At 39.5% G+C, this 18,544-nt stretch overlaps 1 protein-coding gene across 3 annotated transcripts in view; it reads right to left on the reverse strand.

Annotated features, from left to right (window-relative positions):
• Positions 1–17,514, reverse strand: part of OTUD7A (OTU deubiquitinase 7A) — a 120,112-nt gene extending 102,598 nt beyond the window's left edge. For 2 of the 3 annotated variants that reach the window (XM_082769113.1, XM_082769117.1), the window contains exon 1: positions 17,401–17,514. The gene's annotated coding sequence lies outside the window, so the exon portion shown is untranslated. Of the gene's footprint in view, positions 1–11,309; positions 11,387–17,400 lie in introns of those variants that run through there. The other variant, XM_082769114.1, reaches the window with a different exon arrangement.
• Between the last annotated feature and the right edge of the window lie 1,030 nt (positions 17,515–18,544).

The following is an 18,544-nucleotide window of genomic DNA, read 5'->3' on the forward strand; positions in this document are numbered from 1 at the left end:
CACAACAGAAATGAAACACCAATGGTATAACATCAGAACAAAACCAAGTGAAATCCAAGCCCACGGTGAAGGGCTTAAGAAGCCCTGCATCAAATCAGTCCCTAAAACCACCTCACCTCCCCAGTCTTCCCTGCCGGGAAGTCAGCTGAGCCAGAAGGAGGCCCTCACCGTGCGCTGCATCGCTGCATCCCCTGCTGCCAGCTTGGGGCAGGACAGACAGCTGGATTAGAGATAAGGGCCCATGGAAAACCTGACGCTGTACACTGGGGGCAGCAAGTTATCCTGTTCTTTATGTACATATGCACACGCAGGTAGGCACTTGTACATATAAACACTCTTGCACGTGTTTTGTTTCTTTCTTTCCTCTCCTAGAGGTGTATAACCATTTTGTAGCCAACATCCCTCTCTGCCCCAAGAAAAGGCTTGCCGTCTGGAGTAAGTGTTTAATTTTTGCATAAAGGGTGATATTCTACTTCTCTAAGGGTTCCTGTCCCCTTTTCTCTAATTGATTAAATTAAAAATAACAAAATATTAGGACATCTCTTTTGGTTCTGCCACAGAAATAGAGCATACTATTCTATGCTAGGAGACGTACCTTCCTGAATTTCCTTTCAGACCAGGCGGTGGAGGTGGATTTGATCAGTACTGCTGTAAGCACACATGTTGTGACTATTGCTTTAGTTTCAGCCAGCAGCACGGTTCTTGCAGTTAGTTGAAGAGTTCTCAATAAAATTTAATAGTCAGAAGCAGAAAGGATGCTAACCCGACAGAAGAAACTGCCACACTCCATACTGTTGTCTCTTGGGAACACTAGAGGTAGACAAAATTACTGCTTCAAATAAATCAGAAGAAACAAAAACTGCAAAACAGTGCAAGGAAAGACCAAGAGATGAATATCTGCTCCTTGAAGAGCCTATGGCATGAGAAAATGAAGAAGTTTCCTCATCTCTGAAGCTGTTACTCATATTCTAAATGTTTTCTTCCCTACATACCCTGAACTGCAGAAATAATAACCAGAGAAAGCAATGTTTTGTTTCTGCTAAGTTAATAAACCCATTAATATTTACTTCAAATATGCAAGCATTTTAACCATAGAAAAAAGTCTGAGTGCTAACAGAGAGATGTGTGACAAATGCTTTTGGATCTTGAACCCCCAGTTAGAGTAATGCCTTCTGTTTCTGTAGTCAGTTAGCTCCAGATGTGAGGCAACAGCCAGCTGTTGACTCTTCCCCACTGCAGCAATGGGACACCCTCATATTAACCACCTAGAAAGCACCAAAGAAATGGTCATCAACAGAAAGTTAGACAAAATGCTTAAAATAAATCCATATTCATAATGAAAACAAAGACATTTTCATGCTAATATTAGTCCACCCTCCTTTTAAAAATTTCACCTGTATGTTAATACACAACTAATCACACAGAAGACACCCTTATTGATTAAAGGACTGTACAGACATGATTTTTATTTTTTTTTTGTGCGCAGTATTGCAGCTTGTGAAAGTTCTCACATTATGTACGACCTCCAAATAGTGTAAACCCTGAAATTGTCACAAGATGTAAACTGGCAGTCAAACGCCGTCCCTCCCATTTCAGCACCAACTCATATTTAGATTCCTCCTCTGCAGAGTAATCTTATAAATTCAGTTCCTTTAAGAAAGGCACAGAAGATAGGTATCTGTTACCGAAGATCAGCGAGTACAAGGTAAACAAAGGTTTTCCTAATGACACCAAAACCAGCTTTCAGCATAAGTACATTAGTTATCATAAGCAAATGAATAGCTTAAACTGCAATTGCTAGCAAGCAGCATGTAACCGGGTCTGTGTTTTCATCTTTGGCTGAATGTCCAAAAGTGAACTTTCAAACTTCAACCAGAAACCTGGTACTTGCTGCAATCAATCTGTAGAGGTTGGCTGTAAATTTTGAAAATACCTGGAATAAACAGAATTGGCACATTACAAGTCCTTCAATAAATGCAGAGACAGAATCTGCAATAAAAGACTGATCACACCTTATGTTTCTGCACACTATTCAGATTAGGAAAAATAGGAGTTTGGATGCCAGAAAGAAGTGTTTTCAAAAAGTAGAAACAGAAAGAAAAAAAAAAAAGGAGGGGGGGAGCTGCTAGGAGAGAAGAAGGCAAAAGATCCTGGAGAGGAGGCCCTGAAAGCAAGGGAAAATCCTAGCTATCATATCATAGATGCATGGAGGTCAGTGCATGCCAGGGGATGCCCAGGCCATGATGCCAAGACTGGTAACTACGAGGAGCTGCGGAACACAAAACAATGTGACTTTCTACCCTTCCTGAAGCTGCTGTGATCTCTCTGGTGGGAACAGAAGTCAAGACCTAGTAAATATAGTGCTGGCAGCAGAGTAGCTCAGTGAGTATGCAAAATGAATCAAGTATGGCAAAAGCTCAAGCCTCGTTGGTTCTTAAATAAACCTCAGGATACAGTTCCACTAGAGGCCATTTTTTGCTGTTTCACCTGTGAGAGCTGAATTAATTTCCTGCGTGTTCTCCTCCACATGCTGTCATCTACCTTACGAAGAGTTATCACCAATTTACAAAGTTTAAGCATGCTTTATTCATTATTTAACATAAAAACTAAGAAGAAAAAAAAAATCACACCTCAAAAAGATAGAAAACATTTATACAATTAAACTTCCTTTGTAACTGCAGGTCTCAAATAACTAGGGTTAAAATCATAAAAATGTTTTATTAGAAAACAGAAAAGATTCTTTCAGGAAAAAAAAAAATCATTTCATCCTGCTAGCTGCTACCTCATGGAAAAATACAGTCAACTCAAGTTGAAAATGAAACACTAATCTACAGTCCAAGTTCATAACAATAAAAAAGGTTCTGAATCCATGGAAGAGTAGCAAAAATTATTATTTTACTTCACAATTCCTATTTTATGTATCATGAAAGGAAGCAGGCAGAAGTATAAAAGGTTGGGCAAAAAAGAGCATTTTAGTCTCTTGGGAGTTCATTTTATTCTGTAATTGGTGAAAAGCCTCCCTAAAAAGGTTATAAATGCCATATTAATTTCATTAGGAAAGCTCCCATGGCATATTAATTTAGTTTCTGACACCGTTACTGCATCTTTTCAGATACGTGAAATCTTAGGAGGCAATTACCATGTAACAAATATATATATGTATATATATAACAAATAACAGTAAAGATCTGAGAAAGGCAACTATTTTAAACAGGTTGGCGATAATTCAGCTTGGAAGTATGCATGTTTATTAATACACTAACGCTCTTTTTTCATTAACAACACACTGACACAGCAAGAGATAGCAGGCTATGCTATTGAAATTATGTTATCCTCGAGGCGTTTGTATTTGCAAAGATTGCATGAGGAACTCTCAGAAGATTAATGACCTACTCCTTTATTTAAGGCAGATACTCATCTTTAGTGATTACATATAAACTCTGAAGCCAAGCATGAAATTTAACAACCGTCTTATCTTACGATGCTAAGACGGACTTTTTTTTTCCAAACACTTGCTACACTCAACACCGGAGGTAATTCTAGACACATAAAATAGTTTAAATGCCAATTTGTCAATTAGCATTAGCAGCTTCCTCATCCTGGCCTTCATTCTGTAATCAGACTTGCAGGCCTCTGAAGCTACCTGTGGTCTCATTAGTTAGAAGAAGCCAACAGGAGCTTTCTTTCATATGATAAATTTATGACATATATCTGTCAAAATAAACATTTAGATACTTGCAAATCTCTCACACTATTATCAAGTTTACAAATAGAGCATGTATTCTTTACTGCTACAGCTTTTCATGAATTCTAAAGCCTGCATACACTTAGCTGTTAATTGAGATGTCCTGAGCACAGCTATCATACAAAAACAATTATTTTGACCAAGTTTCAAACACATGCCATTCGTTCAGCCTCACTTAGTCATAAAAAAGGGAATAAAATAGAGAGCTTCTTTAAACCACAAAGATGCAACCTGTACAACACTGCTACTTTGTATTCATCCATGATACTCATCTAAGTAATGAATTAAGAATCTACAAATCAGGATCAAGTATATTGCTGACAGAGGGTGTTATAGTTCAACTAGACCTAGATGGTTTTTAAGTAGCAACTCCACCACCAAATTCTATAGCTAAGGACTTGCAGCCTAAGCATCCCTTCGTCAAAAAATAAAAACAAAAACACTCCACTGCAGCCAACAACAGATGCAAAGTCTCTGAAGAATGTACCCATTAATACCTAGAAGCTATATTATGGAATTAAAAAAAAAAAAATGTTTTAAGGACATTCAGCCCTATTCCTGCTACTCCTGTGAACACTAACACACATTTTATTCTTTTATTCTTTGGGCAACTTCATTTAATATTGAGAGGTACGAAGCAAATATTTCAGATTTTTTTTTTGTTTGGTGCCTGATAGTTATTCACAAATAAATGTAACCCTGTGACAAGCAAGAATAGTGTTCATCAGCCAACAAACATTGATAATTGTTCTACATTATTTTAGATCAACAGCAGCAAGAATGAAGTGTAACTGGTTGCCAATCAAGTATGTGTTCTGCAATGATTTTGAGGAAAATAAATAATTGAAAAGGGCATTGCTTTAGTACAGAAGGGAAGCTGGAAACAAATGTACAAAGCAAGATAGTTGTCACTAAAACAAAATAATTTTAAACCCATAAAAGTGTGCACACAGAAAAGAAAGGCATTCAATATTTCTGAGTACACGGGACTCTTAGTTAACCGTGGATGAAAATACAGCATGAAAGGTAGCTTCCTTCCATTGGATTTTCTTCTGCACAAAGTTAAAAGCAGAAACACTGCCAAATCACGTATGACCAAGTAGCCCTCTCCGACTAGGAACCTAGCAAACTGACCAGTATTCGTAAACGTTGATCGTTCTTATTGAAGCGTAATTATTATTGAATCACATACTGTTTATTTTAGGTTAAAAATTCAATTTATCATGACCATGTTTCAATCTAATCTGGTTTAAAAAAAAAAAAAAAAAAAGGATAAAATTGCCTGCTTTTCAGGTTACCATCTGAGGTGACAAGAAGCACTGCCTTGCAACTTATGAACTGTCTCCAAAAATATTGTATTTCTTAACAGCAGTGTTTGCTCAAATGCTCTAAAATCAACAAACTTTTCTCACATATACGATTGCTATTGGTACAGAAAAAAAAAAAAAAAAAAAAAGCAGTAGAAGGAACACCTCAGAGACATGACATTATGAAATGTATTTGCCATGGCTTAGGAAGGACTATACAACTGCAAGTTTGGTTTTAAATAGACATGTCTAAGGGCTAGGAAACTGCTGATTTTCACAAAGTAAGGAAGAACACAGAGGATGAGGGTTTAGGGCTGAACTTCAGATTCACTTTTTTTCAAGTATAGGACCAGTTTTTGAATTGGAGTTTCACAGTTTAACTATTAATGAAGTTACAATTTTACATGGTGGTTTAATCATCAAAATGAGAAAAAAGCTTTTAAAAATCCCTTCACATGACCTTGAAGCCTAAATCCCATTCTAAGAAGTTATGTGGTTTTTACTGATATTAAAAATAATTCATTGTAGTCTCCTTCTCCCTCAAAAAAAAAAACCACCACTAGAATCATTTCAAGTATTGCCACACAAGACTTAAATGTTCTGCTGCAAAAACACTAATCAAAGATATACCAACCACTGTACACTTAAAGCACCGGTCTTTGTTACATTTGATGATCTTTATCAAATCCTGTGATATCTATGTATGTAAGAAGATACAGTCATGAAGAATTCATTCGTGAACTACGAGTAATATATCTATAAAAGAAATATGCTTATTCTTAACTATAATATGTTTCCTGTAAAACTGTGAAATCCTGCTACTAACTTCTGTAAATACAAGAAACCTTCATCTTATTTAACATGCACTATATGCAGTGACCCAATTTAACAGTGCAAGGCTTGAAGAAAAGAAGAGCTGTTAGATCTACAAATATATAACATCACTTCATTCCAGCCAAACAAGCAGGGGGAACACGCAGAAGCAACACAGAAGGAACACTGCATCTTATTAGCAGCTCTCTGCATCCGGTTATTTTATTAAACAGATGATAGGCTTTTAATTCCTGAGCAGCCAGAACACAACAACAACAACAAAAAACAAAACAACAACATATTTCTGGCAAACTACTGCAGGATTGGCAAAAGAGATTTCAAAAAGCTTCCTCAATGTTTTGAAAATGGCCTGAGCCAAAAAAAAAGTTTTATGAGTACTTTTTCTGTAACAGGACAGGGTTCATATGACCAACAAATACACCATCCCTATGTAAAACTGTATGAGGTTAAAAGCCTTCTAGAGGTTTTCAAATAATTATTTTCGCTATTCATCAGTAACTCATTCTTTCATAGCACGTGCCTGTAAATCTTCAGCTACTTTTTCAACAACCTCTTTCCTCTCTATCAAAAAGACAAGAAGCCCCTTATACCTATATACATGCATACAGTTCCATATAGAGAGCTATTGCATTTCGTTGGCTTTGTACCTTAAGCTGGAAAATCACATAAAGGTCATATTTTGCATAAACATCTGTATAGAAAGTTAAGACCTGCTTTGGTGTTTTACCTTCACAGCAAACCCCGATCTTCCTGCTGTATTTAAAGAAAAAATGGAACAGATGGTGTAGGGTGCTCAATATCTCAATTTATACAATTATAATTAACACCACATTAAATTTTTCATGGTAGGATGATATAACCACAAGCTACCAAAATTAGAGTTTCATTTATTAGAGATTTTTTCTCCTAGATCTCCAGATTTTACTGTACAGCATTGAAACAGCTGCAAAATAACCTCCTCTTAAGACTCTGGAATATACTGCATAGTACTGGTAGGGTACAAGTTCTAAAGAAACTTCATTTTTTTCTCACACTAAATATATGCTCCACATACACACCCAACAAAGGTATGGTTTGGGGATAACACAATGCCAGTAAATCACATCTATAAGGCAAACCACAATTCTATTTTGTCCCACTTTAAAAGTGAGTACATTGACATAGCATTGTTTCAAGCAGTGCAAAATAGATTTTCTCTATATATACATCACTCATGGCAAGTGTCTTAAAACATCCAGGACTTAATCTAAAGCTTCCTGACAGCAACAGATTTTTTTTTTTCTTCTGCTAGATGCAAACAGAGTAACAGTACTAGTAGTGAACTAAATCCACTTGTTGGCCATTCGCTGCCTCAGCATTTCAACTCAGAATGTGTTTTCCTGGCACAACTATTCCCTCTGAGGTCACCCTCTGCCAAAGAGACTCAGCACTCCACAACTGAGAGGTTATTTTTTGACATTATACTACAAAAGGTCTGGGGGAAGCAAGTTGTTTGTTTCCTTATTTTAAAGCTCCAGACCTTTCTTCCACCTCTCCTCAAGGACTCTGGCAGCTTGACTCTCAGTGACCAGCTACAACCCCCAGTAATTTAAGTTTTAGGCACAATCTTTTCCACCTTCACCACAAAGTCTGATTTGTACAGGGAAACAGCTCATAGAACACATATATAAACAGAATCTTCATGCTGTTTTGTGTGTTAATGTATCTCCTGTACAATAATAATTGGAGTAAAAACAGCCATAGAGTCATTTCTACTGACCATGACGTACAGCGCGCAGAACAAAATTGTGTGCTCTTCAAAACTTTTCCTCACAGAAGTAAAGCATCTTTTTAGGGAGGGAAATCTTATTATGAAATCCAAAGAGTATTCCATTTCTTCCTTCAGTCTGTAAACGTGCATTTCATGACAGCCGATTGGCTTCACAGACGTCTTCTCTCATGAGAACATATCCCTCTGTTTGTAATGGATTGGAGAGTATTGTATATTAAGTGAGAGATGTGCAGACTGAAAGCTAACTGCTGAAGGAACCATTTCTCCCATTTTCATGTAAAGTATAGTTTAAGAGACAAAACTGGAAGAAGGGAAATGCTAATGGCCCTGTTCTCAAATTCTGTATCAAAGAAAGTGAAGCGATTATCAGCTAGATAAAATCATCTCATCAGCTACAGACACTTACAACTGAGATGCTCAGGCACAAGGATTCATTCCCTTGGTAGCAAAAGCCAATGATTTATATTTCCATGTTAATTGAGGTCTACACTTCACTAGTGCTCATAATAACTTATCTCAACCACCTGATTTGCTCTAGCACTGAGGGAGGGCAGCCAAGCTAGCAATCTTCAGCTGGATGCACATTCATCAGGCTTCCCCGTATGACTACATATTGCTTATCTGCTGAAACGAGCATATCATCTTTTTGCGGTCACAGGGCTACCAGGCCTGCAGATAAGCAATGCATCATATCAGCAAGGCACACGTGCCAGTAACTCACTGCCTTCAGAAAACACAAGGACAGCTTGCTTTAAAGAAGATTCCTCCATGTGCAGCGAGTAAGGAACAGTTTGTGCCATGTGTTTATAATCACAGACAGAGCAAGTTCAAACAGACTTGGACCCCATTGCAAAGCTATTGTCAGTTCTCCCAGGCGTAAGTCCTGAGGTGCAATTCCCAAACCACTCCTAGCCGCTGGTTGACCCCTCCTCCTTTGCCAACTACACATATTCTCCCTTGGAAGGTTAAAGAAACTGAGCAAAGTACTTGGGGATGGATTAAGCAATAGAAAAAGGCTATCTCCCTTTACAAAGATGATGTAGCCCAGAGAGAGACAACATAATAATGCTTCTTATTTCAAACATGGCTCTAGGCTTTATGGTGCTACTCTGTCTTCTGCTCATGCTTTCATGTGTCCGAAGAAATCCCGAACAATGCAGAATGAAAAAACTGTAAATTGCGTTGCCCAGGAAGTATTACAGACTTCTACAAGAAGAACTTCCCTTACTGAAAGACAAGGAGGAACGGTTTAAATTTCATAGAACATGTTTTTTCCCAGCCCTTAACTTGTTCCTTATTCTTGCCAAAAATAGGCATCCTTCTATTAATCCTGACTAAATTCCGCTTTGAGTATTTATGCCTATGCACTAATGTCTATCTATCTTTGCATTTCCTGCCTCAAACCGTAATACAATCCTTATGCTCAGTTTGGCATCTCAGGGCAGAGATACAAACACGATTAAACATAGAAGAATAAGACAGAAAAAGACAATCGGTAAAGTATGTCTGGAGTCTCCTGGATTAAGAGGATTTTATTTATATAAGACCAAACAACTTTTCCTATCTTATTTCAAACTCTGCCTCCAAATATTTAGCAATGAACAGGAAAGAGAAACTCTAGCATAGCACAAGCATGCATGAGAACTTCAATTATGAACAGAGAGATGTGAGGTTTGTATAGCTGAGGTGCTAGCATATTGCATCCATATACTGAAGCCTGGAGGAACCAACTGTCAATTGCTCAGGAACACACAGCTTCTAAAGGACCTGTCATTTCAAGTGATCCTCATTCAGTAAAAGTCATCCACAAAAACATGGCCCAAAAATTCATTCCTTCATTCCGCTCTTTCAATACAAAAGAGACATCATATAAAGCAACATATCAGAATATCTTACTCCCCCTTCCCCCTCCAGGGACATCAAAATTTTACATAAGGGGCTGTGAGAATAACTCATAGGACTTGGAATCCTTGTGGCACACTGTCACTCAGACATTGAGCTTCCCCTAAATGACTTGGCATTGGTGTGATCTCCCATCATTTTGTTGCAAGTCTTGCTTTTTAAAATTATTGAAAAGTCAAAAATGAAACACTTATGGAGAAAAATCAGATATGATAAAGCATCTCAGCTGTTATTTATTTAAATTCCCAGTTTTCTAGTTAACCTCACAATCTGTCAAATTAAGACTCAGCTGGTCAATGACTGGGCATCCCAGTACTCATGATTCATGAAAAGCTTGCAACTTTTCAATGTCTTTTTTTTTTTTTTTTTTTTTAAAGCATCAACTTAAACTGCATATACTTTATCCATGTGAATTTATTTAACATTATCCTCATGGCCTCTGCTGAAGGACCACTACGTTATATATTACTTCTCTTAATTTGTGCTGAAGGGAAGTCCCTCTCCAGCTCTTTACTCAGCTGTACTTGTAGAACTGATGAGTGTACAATTTTGCTTGAATCTTTTCCACATGTTAACTTCATCTACATGTTGCATATTCTGACATTAACCATGTTGGAATTACATACATCTGCCTTTCCTTTATACTCTACCTGTCCTTTAATTCATCTGTATTTTTCCTGAGACAAAGATGTAATGAGTAATTTAGAGAGATACGGGAGGTGATTTCATTGTTTTATGCTTAATTACAGTTTGCCAAATCAATGCTCTCTTCACAGTAAAATCTTCTCCTCTTATTACCACAATGTTATTTAATACACCTTTATGTCCTCGTTTTCCCACATATTGACAAGGTAACAGCTCCAAAACCTAATACAGAAACTACTGAAATATTAAATACTCTCAGATGAGAGACAGGCAAGTTTCTGGTAAGCAGTGGTAAATCTGACAGTAAGTATTCCTGACCTTTCTACTTCCAACACTTCAGTCTGGATTCTGCTCTCACATAAGCATGTTATTCTGATTAGAGCACATGTGCTGTCTTACCTGTATCTAAGCACAACATTTGATAGCCTGCATTCCTTTCTACAGCTTGCCACTTACTACAGAGTGAATCTAACTAATCAGCTTGAGTTTACCACCATCAAGTATCCTCTAAACTGATCTGAGTGCTGACAGGGAAAACTATTTAACACATGACAGAAGCTCCTTGGCAGCACCTTAGAAACTCTGAAGGCAATATAAGCGTTTTCACAGAAGCTTAATGAGTATGTCTCACTAGATATATATCTGGCATCACTGCCTCCTGTCCTTGCTTAGAAATTTCCAATAGCATATAAGCACCTGATATAGTCACTCACGGGTAAGAGAGAAATGACTCATTCCAACCAAGAAACAGAATAACCCAAGCCAGGGACTGCTTCTGGTACTTTGTTTCTTGTAATAGACCTCAAAAGAGAAGGAAAAAGATGGTCAAGTAAAGATATTGTCCACTCTATGTTTTTACTTGGCATTCTTGTATTTAATACAAAGATAAACATAGAGTAAACATGTTATTAATTGATAGCTGGATGAGGCTTCCAAACTACATCTATAATTAAGAAATGGCTAATCATTCATCTCAAATTTTCTTACCATGTATGTGACTTAAAGCAAAAGATATGTCTTACATTTTAGAAATTATCTCACTGGAAGACTGAGATTGTACACAGCAGCACCTTTTGGCAAGTGGCAACTCAAAATTAGCACTTACCAGCAACCTTCCCTGCCTTGTTAAGCAGTTCTGAAAGATAGACAAAGTTTCTGTAGTCTTGGGCCTTGATGTATGCTAATCAGGACAATTTCTAAGTTCTGGGCCTTCCAGAGTAGCTTCCTATGACATCCTGAAATAAGATGAAGTTCATGATTTGCATAGTTCAAGATAGAAAAAACCCTTTACAATGTCACGTTCCAAAATTAAAGCTCTGTCGTTACTGTACTTGTAGCGCTACCATTCTTTGCTGAAAGAGTGTTTTTGAAGAAAATGATATGTACTGTACTGTTTAGAAAGTAATTACAGTAATAGAGAGTACAGTGACTTAAAAACAAAAATCAGTACTGCAAGAAAGGTTTCTACTCCAATGTCCTTGTTCCTGAGACTAGAAGGAGATGGTGGAATGACTGAATTGTCAGTCACTCATGCATTCAATATTTAGACAGGACCAATACAATAACCTTAGCCTGGTTTGCCATGTAACACAGAGCAAAGGAATTCATTCAATAATTTGCTCATCAGGAATATAAACAGCAGCAGAATTCCTGTTAAGATGCTGAAAAATAAAAGGCAGAAAAATGGAGATTTTTTTCATTCAGACTTCCTAATAGGCAATGATTATTTTACCAGTTTCTATGGTACTATCACCATGGCAGCTAGCCATTTTAATCAAAGGCATTAGAACATGTTTCTGATAACATCATAGCAATGGCTTAGAAATATATTGCATCTCCTGGCCATATGCAGCAGCAACAACTTTGTAAATTTCCATATGACAGAGGTCACTGAAGGCATCAGCAGTCATCAGGATTAGAAATGTGATATTTCAAGCATCTAATAATGAACAAGTTCTCAGTGTTCCTTTCTCTAATTCTAAAAACAATATTGGAAGTATAACCATTGTGACAGAAATGAGAATCAAAATTAATTCTTTCTCAGCTAGCTCACTTTCTACATGGGCTTTGTCCTTTCTTTGATTAACTAGTCAATACACATGATTACTCAGTAGATCCCAAGAGAATGCAAAAATGAAAAAAATTTACCACAGAGCACTGAGTAACTGCGAAATACTGACAGATAAAAATAGCTACTTTACTCTTGCATTAAAAAAAAAAAATAAAAATCATATGCTGTTCTTTGTACAGGTTAGATGGTATTAAAATGGTATCAAATCACTGCATACAAGATTGAAATCATGATCCAAGAGCATAACTCAGTGTTCTAACTGATGAAACTCTAAACTTACAATGGGAAATTTAATTAATGATATATTCAGTAAAATTAGCATTTGGCTGATATAATCATTCTGGTGAAAAAGAGAGGAAGCATTCAAAAATACTTTCAACAATAGAATTCTTCGTTTTCTACCTTAAATAATCAGTGCTGCACTTCAACATTTTAATGCAACTTTTCACCAGTTTCTTACAAGTACAGGACAACAACAGTGAGTAATGATTTTAGGATTCCGCTTCAAACTATCAAACAATTTAAATTTAGAAAGAGGAATGGACATCCTTGTACATATTCTGTAAAGCAACAAAAATAAGCAATGTATATATATGTAATCTTGTTCTGAAAGCTGACTGTATCCAAAAGGTCTGAGCCAAAGACATTACATTTAAAAATGACTAATTCTAAAACCAAGATATAATGCAGAAAGACTTGACTCTTATGAAGTACAAGCTAAAGGAAAGCAAATTTACATCAACATTTAATGCTGTACTCAACAATGTAGGCTGAAAGCAAACCTCAGCACTAAATACTAAACTATACTAAATACTAAACAGGACAATAAGCTGTCTAAAATACAGGGTTGGGCCAAACACGGAGAAAAAAATAGTTTGAGGATAAAAAGCCAAGTGACCCTTTCCTAATTTCACCAGAATGAAACGACATGTGCAGAGTTGATATTTGACACTTCAATTATTCACATAGATGTACAGAAACTCACATAAGGAGACTGAATATTCTGCCAGCTAGGGCTGGAAAATAAAATTGTCCTTTATGAAACAAATAACAACCCACCACTTCTCCTATAAATTATATGAGAATTTTTCAAACTATCTTAAAGTTATTTTCTTGTCCTGAGGTTTCTTTTTCAAACTAAAATGTATTTCAAAATGCTGAGAAACTCTAAAATATTAAATGAATTTATAAACCCTTTAATTAAAGCTAACAAGCATGTCCAACAAAGAATTATGTTACTGACTTCAAAAATAGACCTTGTTTATAGAACAATTGAAAAGACCGAATTGACACTATTTAGACATAAAACTGGGGTCTATAAAGTTTATAAGCTGAATTAAATATTCAACAATCTCTCTACTTCAAGCCTAAAGCTTTCCCAAGAGTCCATCCAAGAGATATTTAATAAGATAAGTACAGTAATGTCAATAACGTTTTGCAGCAAAACAATACAGCACAGAACTATGACTAAAAATCACTGGTATAAACACGTCCTAAAATAGACAGCATTGACCTCAAATAAAGGAAGAGCAAAACTCCGAAGTAAACTGAGAAAAAGACTTGAAATTAATCACAATTAGCTTTGTCTTTTCAAACTACCTCATCAAAAATACTCATTACACATTCAATCATGCTTCGAGAACAATGGAAAACAGAACTAACTGTACATCAAATCTCCTGTATCTCCAGGCCCTCCATGATCATCAATTTTCCTGTATTATTCCCTTGAGTCAGTATTTGGGAAAGGACAGCAAAATAAAAAGAAAATATGAAACAGAAAATATTTGATGGTGAAGTAGTGGTATTGTTACACTTACATGCACATACTAATTAATCTGCCTTTATAATAAAAATTTAATTACTAGCAAGGAACTGCAAACAGTGCTGCCATCTTAACTGGGGACAACTTCCTCAGTTGTGTCACGCACTGTCTTTGCAAACCAATGATAAAAAAAATACAAAAAGGTGCAGTGGAACATCCATGCAACTTTATATCCCGCTTGAATGGGTAAACTTCTACTTTTACATACAAGGCTCTACTGCTGAATTTTCAGATCACCTAGCCAGCCAGGTTAATCTCAAAGTTTTGTCTATTGGGAAACACTGGTTAATTTGTTCGGAAGGTCTGCATACCGTTTACCTCTATGCTTTGGTACAAACGTCCATGAATGCATTTGTGTGCCTGTGCAGTGCATACTGGGGACACAGCAACAATAAATGAACTAGTAGACTAAAAGAATTTCAAGAAAAACCTTTTCCATTTCTTTCAGTCTTTAAATTAACGGCAGTTGCACTGGACATCTTAAGGGATTGCCACTTCCTTAATTATTTTATTTTATTTTTTGCTTAATATGAGTCCGAAGATATTTTATAAAATTCAAGTCAAAAGAAGATTCAGATTTCATGATGGTTTTGGGAAGGTAGAGTATATTAAGCTGAAGGAGACTTCATTGAATACAGTAAGATCTGAGGTCTAGATTACCTGGTAATAAATATTCTGCAAATTTTGTTAGTCCTTTCCCTCCTCCAACTCCGACTTTCCGCTCCAGCAATACTTAACTATGTGGGACTATCTTGCCAGAGCTGTTTTCTTCCTCCAAAAGCCGCAGAAGTTAGTGTCTCTTAAGGGAATAATGATATACATATTTTAAAATTATTACGTGTCTATGATGAAAACAAAATTTAAAATGTAGTAAAATATTATTTATTTTCCCCAACACAGACATGAAATCAAAGGACTCATATAAGACTCTTAAAGATGAAGACGTCACAGTGATTACATTTAAAACATAAAGTTTTAAACTATAATTTGATATTGTACGTATAGTCTTTTGGATAAGTAAAACATAGATTCTCTATTTTTTTCTAGCAAGTAACACGCAGGGCAATGATTAGCACAATGGTTGCATTGGTAAGATCTGAGTCAACATTCATATACCTGCCCACATACAGCTCTGCAAAAATCCTGACCTAGAGACCCATTCACCGAAAGTCTCTTTAGTCCCTGGCCTTTTTGCTCATTCTGCCAATGTGACTACACAGGACATCTGCCAGGGGCAAGGAAAGACGGAGAGGTAGGCTTACTAAGTACCTGCCCCACCTGCTCATTCCACACTTACTTGAAGCCTACAACATCAGCTGTTATCACCCTTATTTGAATTTATACAGGGAAATCAAGACCAAAATCTTCTAGATCCCATCTGCAAAAAAATTACCCTTTTCAAGAATTGTTACTACATTGATTAATCATATTTTAAGTATATATACACATATGCACATATATATAAATGAAGTTACTAATCTATTATACATGATCCTTAAACAGCCTCAAACACTATATGTTATTTTATATATGAATTAAGCTGTCCTGAGAAGCTTCTTGTCAACTAGAAACATAAAAATATAGTGTCACAAAAGAACAAGATTCACAAAAAAAAAAAAAAAATCTATTCCGTGTCATGTCATCGTTGTTAATCTGTGCATTTTCATTTGGGTGCTATACTCCACACCACAACTGATGTTACAGCCTTATCAAAAGGCTATGGGTTATAGGATATAACAGAAGGCATCCCAAAGCAAGGCAGGTGTCAATATTCAGCTATACTTCACGCTCAAGTGGGGAAACTCCAGCGTGCCCTTGTGAGAGAAGCACATACACACCTGGGCAAAATCTGGCCTTCATCCACAGGAGAAGGGAGTCCATTTAGACAACTCACATCAACAGCAGGAAATGGAGATGGATCCAGCCTCAACAGCTATCACGCTCATTATAACAACAGATTATAAAAAACAAAACAGTATTTTTCCTACCAAGAGTATTTTCAATTCCAGACGCTCAATATAATTTCCTTTAAATCTGTGCCATAGTAACCTTTCCTAAAGTCAATGTCATCTGTAAGGACTGAGTTAAAATAAAATGTGGGCCAAATTTATCAGACATTAGTTTCCTTTGGATACAGACTTTAAAACACTGTTTCATCTTGTGTGTGATTTGAGCTGTGTATGTTGTGTCCAGCAGCATATTTTCAACCATTGCAGTGCAAAATACTTGCCCTGACCATCTGTTTCAAGAATTTGTCTGATATGGTGAAGGTCAAACTAAAAGCGTGAAAGGTTTCTTTCTGTTCACATCCAGATTTGTTTCTACATGCTAGACATTGTAACACTGACCAGGCCTGAGGAGAGAAGCCTCAGGAGTTTGTTAAAATACAACACCGTTAGCGTTGGCCAACGTAAAGGCGCATTTAAGGGACAACAGGAGACATCATTTCCCTCTTGCAGCGTGGATCTGTGTACGTCCACGTAGCCGCGAGCATTGTGGTGTGTGCATGGCAGTGACCAGCAGCGGGGAACTTACTGTAACAGAACTACAGCAGAAGTCGTCAACAATTTATTCTTTTATTTTCAGCACCGGCTCACGAGGGGTTCTGCACCGTTATTTCAGCTGGATAATAACGAGCTCCAGAAAGAGCTCAGAACAGGCGTGTTCCTACAACCTCCAGGGTGAGCGTAGGGGTAGACAGCTTTCAGAATGTAGCTTATGTAAGGTCGCGTGCCTCGCTGCGTTATGGTCGCTGTGCACATTGTCTCACCGCACCGTGTCACGCCCCGCAACTCCCCGGCACCGGCACCGGCCCAGACCCCGACAGATCCCCCCCGGAGCTGCACCCCTCAGGGCAGCACCCGCACCACCGCCCCTCCAGCACCTCCCCGCCGCAGCCCGAGCCCCCAGAGCCCTGAGGGGAGGCTGAGGAGCCGACGCCTCCTGCCCGAGCGGGACCGGCCCGGCCGGGGGCTCCTGTGCCGAGATGAAGCCGCGGATGCAGAAGCGGAGCCGGGGCGAGAGCCTGCAATGCAGACAGCCTTCCCCGAGCCCGGCGGCGAGCTGGGGGGGCCGGGGCGGGGGCCGGGCCGGCAGCGCTGCCCGCCTCCCCCCTCCCCGCCCCAAGCCCGGCTTTGCCCTTAGCCGAGGGCACGCAGCGGCATCTCCTGCGGCCGGGGCGAGGCAAGGGCAGCGCTGCGGGCCGGGCCGGGCCGGGCACACCTGGGCCACCTGCCGCTGCACCGCACCGCGGAGCGGAGGAGGAGGAGGAGGGCGAGGAGGGAGAAGCAAAGCCGCCCTTACCTGCCGCCGCTCCTCCCGCAAGCCCTGGCTAACCCAGCTCCATCTTCCTCCGGCCGGGGCGGCGGGGGCGGAGGGGAGGGGGGGGGGGATCTCCCAGCCGCTGCCGTCCCCCAGCTGCTGCCTTCCGTCAGCGCTGTCCCCCCGCCCGCGCTGCCCGGCGGAGCGGCCGCCCCTCGGCCGGCCCGCAGTGAGGCGGGGGGAGGCTGGGGGCGGGCCGCCGGAGCCGCCTCCTCCCATGCGGTGCCCGGCCGCAGGGCCCGCCCCGGCCCGCCCCAGCACGGCGCTGCGGCCTCGCCGCGACACCGGGGAAGGGGGAACGAGGGGCAAGGAGGGGCCCGGAGGGGCTCCGGGCTGTCCCCGGGCTGCGTTGGGCCCGGCGGCCGCGCTCCCGTGCCCTGTGCCGCGATGCTTCGCGTGGTTGCTGGAGGGATGGCGGCGGAGTTCACTTCAGCCTGCGGTGACTTCTCCCAGAGCCTGGTTGCTGCTCCTCCCCGGTGTCCGCAGGTGTATCCCACCTCACTCAGCTAGAGCTGCCAGCCCCGCACCAGCGCGGTCTTGCACTTCTACTGGAGATGAAAAGGGAAGGGGATAAGGGCTGCCACTGGACTCCGCCGAGCACTGCCCTGTCCCACTTCCCATCACAAAGAAAACCAGAAGCCTGCAAGACCACGGACTCGGGCAGAACACGTAGGACAGAAGGGAAAAATCACCAGTGCACAAGTGTCCATCAAGAGAAGCCTCCTACTTCAGAAGCACCAAGAATTCCCAACCACAGTTAGCCTACTGGAGTCGACGAACAAATCAGTGACAGAAAGAGCAGCACTGAATCTTCATCAAGTCACAAGATGTAAATGAAACACCATACAATGATTTGCGCTGACACAGCACATCTGGGGAGGTACATCTGGCGACATGTGTGAAGGCAGTTCAGTAGATAAGCATTTTCAGTCATAAGCTAATGAGGTTTGATGGTTAGGGAACAAAAACTGTTACTTATGTTCTAATTTTCTACTAGAACCCCAACATCAATTGAGAACATTGTTGAAAACTCTCCACAGAAATCCCCCCCTTACTTCTGAAAGCATTTCCTTTTGTAGCTGAGGAGGGCGTTGGAAAAGAAAATGTTAGGAAAACTTCCCAGCTG

The sequence above is a fragment of the Aythya marila genome (assembly GCF_965140915.1).
Source record: "Aythya marila genome assembly, chromosome: 11".
NCBI classification, from domain to species: domain Eukaryota; kingdom Metazoa; phylum Chordata; class Aves; order Anseriformes; family Anatidae; genus Aythya; species Aythya marila.